Raw genomic sequence first — 9,985 nt, 5'->3', positions numbered from 1 at the left:
GTTTTATTGTATTGACATCATAGAGTCAAAGAGGGGATGTTGGATGCCTCTCTCTTGTATGGATTTATACAACAGAAAAGCCATGAAAAAAAAATCAATTTCCATGTTTTAGTCATAAAGTGTAGAATAAATCAGGCTCTGAATGATACATGAATCCCTTGTAAAAACCTTCAGATGACAGACGGGAATGAAAATGTAAAGTTTGTTGAATGAAAGTCTGAAGTGAGATGTTGAAAGAAGTCGTGCCTCTCTATGAAACATTTATTGTAGATCAGAAACAGAGTCTACACAAAAGTTGTGGAGGTCACCTCGCTCTCAGCGGTGCAAACACTACACTTGATGATTTTTTAACTGACATTCGCTAACTGGGTTTATTGTTTTATCAAGCGCTGTCGGAGCCCTCGGCGCCGCACCTTCATCCAATCTGTTGTGATATTTTAAGAAAACTCCCTCTGCGTAGCCGGAGAAAGGAAAGGTTACCCACGCATTTCCCAGAGTTGTGGGGAGGCCACTTGAAATGTAAATCTCAGCTTTGTGGGTAGCTACATTTTTATGAAAATGACCTGATTTGAATATAGATGTGGGTCTACAGGAGCCGGGCCACGTTCCTGCTGAATGAAGAGGCGTATTAACAGGCTGTTGTTGACTCCACTGCGTGTCAGTCAAAGAGACAGACATACACTTGCTGTCAGAGCCTTAAAGCTGTGTACCACACTCTCCATTAACCAGAGGATAAATAGGTAATTGAACAGGGGGAATGTCACATTTAAAAAACACAAAGGCACAAGCACACGCTGCTGTCGCTCTGCATCTCCCCGCTGCTCACACATTCATATCTGACATGACATATTTACTTTCTAAAAAGGAGCAATTTGCTGTTGTGGGAGAATCAGCCTCTCTGTGCTGCTCTTATCTCTGATAAAGAAATATTTTGGAGCGTGCATAGCAATACACTTCATCCACCCTGATGGATAGTGTCTGCTGCTGAGCCGTCCTTACAATAACACTTCACAGGATTGGGGAAAGGGTTTGTAAATGTCAAGAGTTTTACTGTATGTCCTACATGAGTTTTACTTCCTGTTTAACATTCAAATGCCCGAGGGGGGAGTGCTTTTCTTAGGCTGATGTTGACCTCTGACCTCCCTGGAAAAGAGGAACCACAGGGGAATGCAACTCTTAGCAACAACAGAAAACTTTTAAAGATAAAGACATTTACAAAAGGACATCATAAAAAACAGTCATTAAAAGCTCTAATAGAAAATGACAATAGACAATAGAAGAGTAAAAGTTACAGTCCAGCCTTGATTTAAGAAGTGAGCGTTGCAGCAGACCTGCAGATTTTGGGGAGTATTTTCTAGACATAGAGCTTAAAAATGCAAAGCTACTTCAGAAATAAAACATCCAGTGCTTTAAAAACAACAGCACTAATGGAAATTGATTGAAGTACGTCTTCTCAAGTAAGATTTTGAGGTAGGATTTCTATTTTCTGCAACTTTATATGTCTGCTCCACAGCCTCAGTTGCTTTGAAATGGACCATTGGGCAAAATGAGAAGCTGTATTGGTACTTAAAATATGTTTGAATGCTGATATTTGTGTTTTTATTGAAGGAATATTATGAATGCATGACTTGTGATGTTAGTTAGCTACTTTGCAGATCGAGACCCCTCCTTAAAGTTTACTTTCATGCTAGTGCTTTTACTTGATCACCTTCTTGATTGCAGGACTCTTAAGTGTTTCTATGAGGACTTCTTCCACCTCTGAAGATATGAATACTTCCTCCACCCATGACCAAAGATAGCATTTTGGAATCAATTACTTGGCAGACAGGAAGTCAGTGCTAATCTGAGATCCGCTTCCTTGGTGTCAGTGGCTTGGTCATCAAATTGAGGTTTAAATGGTTAACACTGACCAGATCTCAGCCCACTTGTGGCTCGGTTGGTCTCAGCAGTGTATTCCTGAGCTCCACCTGCAGGGCAGCTGTGCCACGTTTCTCCTGTTTGTGGAGAGGACGCGCACTGCTCAGTCTGCACCGTGCGCGGTATCTGCGCAGCTGTGACTGAGAGCAGCGGCGGATACATCCACTGGCGTTCTCCCTCTTTGCGCACAAGCTCTCCCTGTTAGAGGTGAAGGACAGTTTTGTTTCGCACCGTCGCTTCTTTGGCACCCGTGTCGGCTTCTCCCCCCTCCCCTATAGAGCGGAGGCACATTGTCTGTGGCGCAGCGCGACAGTGCGGTGTCCGGTTACATCCGTGCGCCGCGCAGCCACCGGGACACAGCGCTGCTCTGGGGGAGCAGAAATAGCACTCAGGAGTCCGGAGGGAGCAGAGGGATCTGTGTAGAGGAGAGAAGGAGTTTAACAGATTTGTGGAAAGACACGGAGGATATATCATCTTCATCTTTTCTTCCCCAGCTCTCACCGGGACAACACGCGCAGCTTCGCTCCCTATAGATGAACGGGAGTTGGGCATCTCACTTGGTAAGCAGATTTTATTATGGATTGTAAATATTCAGAGTTAATTCATTCTTCTGCGTCCGTTTCCAAACGCGAGGTGTTCTCTTGGAAATAAACCCATGACTGTTGTCATATTCTCTCTATCTAACAGTCAAACGACAAGATAGAAAACGTTAAATTATGCTGCACAGTCTCACAGGAGTCAGACTGTAGTGCACACAGAAGTTTTGCATGTTGTTTTGCAATGTGTGACCACTTGGGGGTGCTGGCATAGTGCAGCCATCTCCACAGCCCCATCAGCATTCATTTCTACTAATGATTTGTTAATATCTTTTGAAAATTGATAGGGGTGTATTGTTTTAATCAATAGTCTCTTTAGCTTAAGTCTCGTGCATTTACTGCAGCAGATGCACGAGTTAGCATGGACAATAGGACTGCCTATGGTTATGAACAGAAACCTGGGAGCCCAAATGAAAATTGTGTTTCAGATCTGCTTTTTGTTTGACCTTTGGCTGTTTGGTTGAGTCTGATGATTCTCCTTCTTGCTGTCACTGTTTTAAATGAGAAGCACCGTTGTGTGTGCCCTTTGAGAGTGCAGATTGTGTCGAGTTTAATACTTGCTTTCCATAATTTTTTTTCCCATTCCATTAAAGAGACCAGATCTTTTATGCTGCAAATCTCTTTGTTGAGTTTCAGACCTTCAAGTGAAACACCTCCAACCTCAGACTCCACACACAATGGACGCAGAGCTGAGTCCTTGGAGGTTTTTGTAAAACTATCACAAAAAAAGTAATTTCACAAGAGCTCCATTTTAACTTTTCTTACATTCCAACTGAACCCGGGCCTTTTCTCTTTTGTCTAATCAACGGAGCACCCGACTGTGTGTGAAGAAGATTAGTCACAGCCAATGGTGAAGCTGTGTTTGTGCTGTAGGTGCAGAGATAATGTATTTGGTTCGTGTTCCCCTCAGTTACCCTGCAGCTCTGTCCTTGGCTCTCCCCGGCCCAGAATGCTAATCTACAGTTTTTGATCGTGCTGATTGGCTGATTGGCGTATGATTAACCAGACTTCATTTATAACTAAGGCACTTATTCTGCATTTGTTTTCATTCAAGCCACAGGCAAACACCTATTTAGAGAACATGCAAATAATAACGGGGATGTTGTATCCAGATAGCATAACAAGCTCTTCCCTTTCATCAGGGACTCATTGCTGGTTGTTTTGGTCGTGCTTGTTTATTTTCTGGGCTTGAAAGCTGCACAGTGAGCTTCCTCTGATCTCCTGGCCTCAGTCAGACCCACGAGGATGGTGAGGCTCATCTGTCCTGTCGCACTGTGCCTAGCAATGGAAGAAAAGGGACCCTCATCCAGATGGTAGAATAACTCTAAACTCCAGACTTTTATTAGACTGAATCCCCCCAGAAAAGAGAGGAAAAACAGATTAAATAAAGGAAAGAAATACCAAACAAGAAAGGGAGAGAGTGATGAGATGCTCAATCTAGGAATCATGTGGCAGGAGGCCTTTAGGCTAAAGTATCAACTGAGAAACACTAGAGAAGAACGACATCAGAGCTGCAACAATTGATCAATTCATCAGTTTCTGCAACTATTTTAGGATAAGATTAGGTTGTTGTTTGAGCTAAATAGACTCCAAACATTGTCAGATTGCAGCTTCTCCATGTGAGACTTTGATGCCTGTCTTTGTTTGATCCTTGTAAGCTAAATGTACATCGTTTTGGGACTGGTAATTACACATTTGAAGACATCGCCATGCCTCTAAGGCATTTTTGAGACTATCTATGAGTCGTTTAATCGAGAAAACTAATTTGCAACTACTTTAAGACTTTTTTTTAAGGCTAGAAACAATGAATGGGTTCTTAGATGTGAATATTAGCTGGTTTCTGTGATCTTTTGTTAAAGTAAACTAAACATCTTGGGGTTTTTGACTGTGTTGCATGCACCAAGAGATTTGAATATGTCACCTTGGCCTTTGGGAAGCTGTGCATTTGCTGACACTTTAATGACCACAATTACTCGGCTAATTGAGAAAATAATTGGCAGATGGATAAATATAGTGCATGTAAATTATAAACGACGTTATCACCGGGGCTCCTGCCCCACAGAGTCGTATCAGTGATGAGCAGCAGATGCGGAGGAGCTGCAGTAAAGCGATTCCAGCCTCACATTCCAGCGTAGTGAAAAGCATATGATTAGCGTGATTGATATTTGCTCTGTGTGGGGAATTTGACACAGCACACCAGCACAAACACGGCAATTAGTCCCAGCCGGGGGGGGGGGGAGTCCGTGATGAAAATGACCCCGGTGGTCTCTGCGGTATGTCTGTGTTGCCAAGACGACCGATTGAATGACAATCCTATTGTCGTCGACCCTTGTGATCGGGCGTCCCCCTCAGGGGGTCAGGACCTGCAAGAAGGAAAGTGAAAGGCATTGTCATGCACGTGTAGAGCAAACAGCCATTACCCTGTGGCCCCTGGGGTGCTCTTTAAGGCCCTTTGGTTACTGATTTATCCGATACCAGCAAGGTGGAGCTGCGGGAGAGTGTGTCCGCGCACACACTGCCTCACAAAGGACCCAGTTTATTGGTTGCATGCAGAGGTGTAAAGTAGATTTATGTAAGTACAGTATTCCTACTCTTCTACCTTTTACTCAAGTACAAGACCTGAGTACCTGAGTCCAGCTTTATTGGTTTGCATGGAAGTGCGAGTTTCACAGACTCTCCTCAGTGGAAGATTTACTGGCTGTAAGTAAACTTGGAGACGCAAACAATAGTTGAAGAGGTTTGCTGTTCTTCCCCGCTGTGCTTTGTCCTGTCAACACCACAGGCTATTTATACATCACAACCACTTTACCATTATCTCATCCCTCCCTTGTTCTGCAGCCTCTTCTTATTTCAAAACTCCTGAGAATCATCGCAGATACAACGGGACGCCGATTCAAAATATTCATCCTCATTTTTTGTGTGATTATGTCCTTATTAAGCGGCATATTCAGATAGATTTTTGACCCTTGCATAACAGAGAAAGTTTCCAGCGTGTTCGTAAACAACTCTTTCCTTTCCACCAGTTACTCAGTGCCACGTTGCTATGGATACTCAAAGGTTTCCTGCAGGGGTTTGAATGCCCTGTCGGTCACAGAAAACAGATAATGTTGGCATAATGAAAGTTTATCATCCAGGGCACTCGAGAGGTCAAAGGGTCACGGCGGTTGCCATACAGTTTGCGAGGAGGCTATTAAGTGGGATGCACAATGCGACTCCATAGCATTAGCTGTTTATCCGCACACATGTCAGCAGCACGGAAAAACATTGCTCTGTCAAGGTCAGCTCGGAGCAGGGCTGTCGCTTGCATTGTGGTTTTATTTTCTGCAAGGCGTATTATCCTATAACACTGCTGGAGGCCAGACTGTTAAAGTGGGAACAGGACACGCAAACAGAATGAGGAGGTATTTGTGCAAAGAGGTGGAAATGAAGTGATAAAAAGTGGAAGCACAGCCGTTCTCTGATGGGACAGATTCTTGTAAAGCACACAGGGGAGGCTGTTATAATTTCACACTGCATGCTAAACAGCACAAACAGCACAGGGGCAGGTGTAGGAAATAATTTGAGTTGTAGCATAGGCGGCGTTATGTGATCCTGGATGCACCATTATTTCTGCTGCTTGGATCCAAAAGTGGATGTCTGTGGTTTGAGTAAAACATCCAGTTTCATGTCCGCACGTCAAAGGGAATTAAAGCAGCCTTCACTCGCCTGCGCTGTTACACTACATTAGCGCTGTCCCTCTCCCCGCTGCAACCTCAAAAACCACTCAAAGAGCTGAGGAATCTGTCTTTTTACCAGCAGTACAGGAGGAAGACTCTATGTGGGTCACGGTTAAATAATCCCCAAAGCCTCTTTCTCTCTGGGGATCAAGCCAAGAGGATGTTTGAAAAGGTTAAACAGAGATGGATCCAGGCTTCTGTGACAAAAGGGGGAAGCGATTATTGTGAACTTATTTAAGTTTGGAGTTTGTTGTTGGCGAGGGGAGGAGGAGGAGGAGATGACGGGTAATGAGTCGGAGGGGGGAAACCAGGTGAAAAGAGAGACGTTCAGGGAAGAGGCGCGGCTGGTTTTTGTTTATTGACTGAATGCGCACCACAGGGCCATTTGAAGGGAGAAATGAGTCATGAGTTGTCACCAAACACACAGAGAAACACACTTTCTTTCCCCTCTCCGGGCCATCAAACCAGCTGTACTTCCCTGCAAGATGAATGACTGTGAAGCATGAATGAGAGGATCATTTGATAGTAGCGCTCAGCTCGTATATTTCTCCTTTAGAGGAGCTGCTTGTTCCTCTAACAGCAGAACTGGACTGCCTCCTGCGAGACTCTGACACTCATCGATGTTATACCCGCACCTATTTGCTTTCTGTTTGTTTACTTCTGAGATGTAGTACTTACCATAGTTTTAATATCTGCAGGAGGTGATGTTGTCTCTCGCTGGCTTGAGTTTTCCTCCCCTCCTGGGATGCGCATCGCAGCGTCTTATCTTTATAGAGCAAATCATTATACGATAAGAAGCTCTTTTGATGTGATGTGTTTATAACTATCAGAGCTCTATCTAAACCGCGCCGCTGCAAACAGCCACAGAAGCTGTAATTTGATCAATGAGAGGATATAAATGCAGAAAATCCTTTAATCTTCTGCAAATGAAAACATTTATCTCTACTTTGAAATCATTACGAAGGGCTAATCAGAGCAATATCCTCGAAAAATAAATATTCAAGATGCAAGAGGATGCTTCCTCTCTGCACATGAATGAAATTACAGAGCGTGGTACTTTCTTTTTATCCGACCTTATATGAAAGTTTGCGATAACATCTGAAAAGATAACTATTTGTAGTTTGGCAAGAAAAATGGGAGCTGAAGAGAGATTAGAGGAGAGATATAAAGAGAGGAGGGGAGATAGAGGTGAACAGATAAGGACTTAAGTTCGTCAGACAAAGAGTGGCTGCTTTATGAATGAAAGAGAAAAAGAAAGAGGAATTATGCAGAGATAGAACGGTCGATATGAGGACTGACGAGCAGACAGGCAGAGCGTGTTCCAGGGAAATTGTTAGAAATACACGGAGGAGTTTCTCTGGAGAGGCAGCAGTCTAGTCGCTCCCAGGATGCATCTGTCTGCTGGATCCATCCGTCAGTGCCAGGGATCCTTAGAGAGGGACGGACGACACAAGACTAGAGAGAGAGGAAAGAGGCACGGGCAGAACTGATCGTCAAGCTAAAATGAAGAGAGAGAAATGGAGGTACACTTAGGGGGCATGTCTCCCCCACTTTTTGTTTTGACAGTAAAATCTTTCTCCAGCACACTGTCAGCACTCTAAAAGTCAAATGTTGTTACCTCTAATGTCAATTCCTGCCTTGCATTCAAAGCAATATTTGGAGCTTCTCTGCCCTGGGTTTCACCTCTCAGGCTGCAAATAAGTGGGGGAGATACATGCATTTCATTTCAGTTTTCCATCAATACTAATTCATGCTTCTACTCTCAACGCCCAACGGATGTGACAGCTCGTCACAACACACACTCAGATGCATTAAAGAGTGTATGATGAGCTCTAAAATATGATGCAACATTAAGGATTAAATGCTTCACACTCTTGTTGCCTTGGAGGGTTGTTTGCAGCATTTTCCTCAAAACTTTGCAGATGTCACTTTGGGTTTTCCTCTTTTGTAAACACACAGACATACAGAATATACTCCACTATGCATGCATTGTGCATATTTGGGACTTTCTTTTGTGCTATGCTGTATTTTTAACGTGTTGTATTCGTACTTTTCATCAAGTAAAGGAAGTAAGAGCTTCATCAACACTGCATTGCCCCTTTCCTTATTGCAGGAAGTTGTTGGGTCTCCACTTTTTCCCCCTCTTGAATGTTTTTCCAAGGCACCAAGTCTCTGACAAGGTACCCAAATGTTATTTTAGGTAGGTGCCACATTAACAAAGGAATAGACATATGAATGAATTGGATGACCTTTGACTTAAGAAAACACAGTCGCGTGGTTTCTCCTTCACACACACCTGTATTGTTTCCCAGAAACACACTCCAGACATGAGACCTGTGAGTCATGGTCTTTACCGGTGTGAGTGTGTGTGTGTGTGTGTGTGTGTGTGTGTGTGTGTGTGTGTGTGTGTGTGTGTGTGTGTGTGTGTGTGTGTGTGTGTGTGTGTGTGTGTGTGTCTGTGTCTGTGTCTGTGTCTGTGTGTGTCTGTGTGTGTGTGTGTGTGTGTGTGTAGTCTACCCTGCTCGTAGACACAATGCTGCCTCAGTTCTCAAGGTGCGGATGTGTGGTCTGACACGCCGCTCGTTATTCCTGCTGAATAACATCTCCTGCTTCCTTTTATAAACCATCAGGAAGAATGAGCCCTCAGTTAGAAACCTGCCTGGCTCCCTGCCAGCGGTCAAACCCTTATTTTGTAGATTACACTCTCACAGAACGCTAAGCTGACTCTTTTCAGCTCATTACACGGGAGGAAATGGTCATTTAGAGTTTAACACTGTTGAACACAATGTGAGTTTCAAGGGATATTTTGTTATGGAACATTAAGTCTGTTAAAAGTCTAGCCAGGTACTGATAGTGATATTAAAGACAATGGAGTTACTCTGGAGGTGCTGCCAGGAGCGTCTTCTCTCTATACAGTGTTGCTCGGATCCTGCTGTTCATGAAGCGTCAGGGTCTTTCTTTCTCCGACGATATCGTGTTCCCTCAAAAACAGTGAGCTACGTTCAAGAGTGGGGCTGCCTCTCCTGCCCTGTTGGGACTGAAGAGGACTGTTTTAGGATTCTCCAGGATGAGGTGTGTGTTTTTCCCTGCTCTGTCTAAGAGAAGGCTCAACACCAAAGTGCCGGAAAACACACAACCCAGTGAACACACACCTTTTGCAGTCGTGTTACAGAAGAGAGGAGCTTTAGAGCTACAGCATCTTATAATAGAGACAGAGATACAGAAGAAGAAATGGAGAGGTAGAAATAGCACCAACTTCAGATGACATAAGCCCAATAAATGGCCGTAATCAGGGGTTATCAGTTATCAGGGGGCCTGCTACACTTGGGTTTAAAATGCTTTTATTATCTATTCACTTAGTAGTTACGTGTGACATTACCTAAAGAGCAATAAAGACGTCTCAGGCTGAGAGAGTCAAACAAACTAAGAATGTTTTCCCAGGAGACTGGAGCTTGTGCCCCGTGTGAAACCAAAAGTCAACATTGAGTTATTTAAACAGATGTAGCTTCTGTAAGCAAAGTTACGTAACCTTTATTATTTACGTCAGGTTACGTAACAAACCCTAACCCTGACAAATACAATGACCTTCTCCTAAATGACCAGATAGTTTTGGCCCCTGAATCTTACGTTGCTCTGTTATCAGTGCAGTTTGAGGCTTTAAATCTGTCCTAAAAACTCCTGCTAACATCCATGTAATGCCTTGATAACATCCAAAATGACTGTGAGATGATATCGATAAATAAACCCCCGATAATA

At 43.7% G+C, this 9,985-nt stretch overlaps 1 protein-coding gene across 3 annotated transcripts in view; it reads left to right on the top strand.

Moving 5' to 3' along the window:
• The first annotated feature begins 2,038 nt into the window (after positions 1-2,038).
• Positions 2,039-9,985, top strand: part of sema5a (sema domain, seven thrombospondin repeats (type 1 and type 1-like), transmembrane domain (TM) and short cytoplasmic domain, (semaphorin) 5A) — a 112,512-nt gene continuing 104,565 nt past the window's right edge. For 2 of the 3 annotated variants that reach the window (XM_063912127.1, XM_063912125.1), the window contains exon 1: positions 2,039-2,477. The gene's annotated coding sequence lies outside the window, so the exon portion shown is untranslated. Of the gene's footprint in view, positions 2,478-7,671; positions 7,753-9,985 lie in introns of those variants that run through there. The other variant, XM_063912126.1, reaches the window with a different exon arrangement.

The sequence above is a fragment of the Eleginops maclovinus genome, chromosome 21 (genome assembly GCF_036324505.1).
Source record: "Eleginops maclovinus isolate JMC-PN-2008 ecotype Puerto Natales chromosome 21, JC_Emac_rtc_rv5, whole genome shotgun sequence".
Lineage (NCBI taxonomy): Eukaryota > Metazoa > Chordata > Actinopteri > Perciformes > Eleginopidae > Eleginops > Eleginops maclovinus.
Note: the sequence above shows the minus strand (reverse complement) of the source record. Positions and strands in the feature narration are given on the sequence as shown.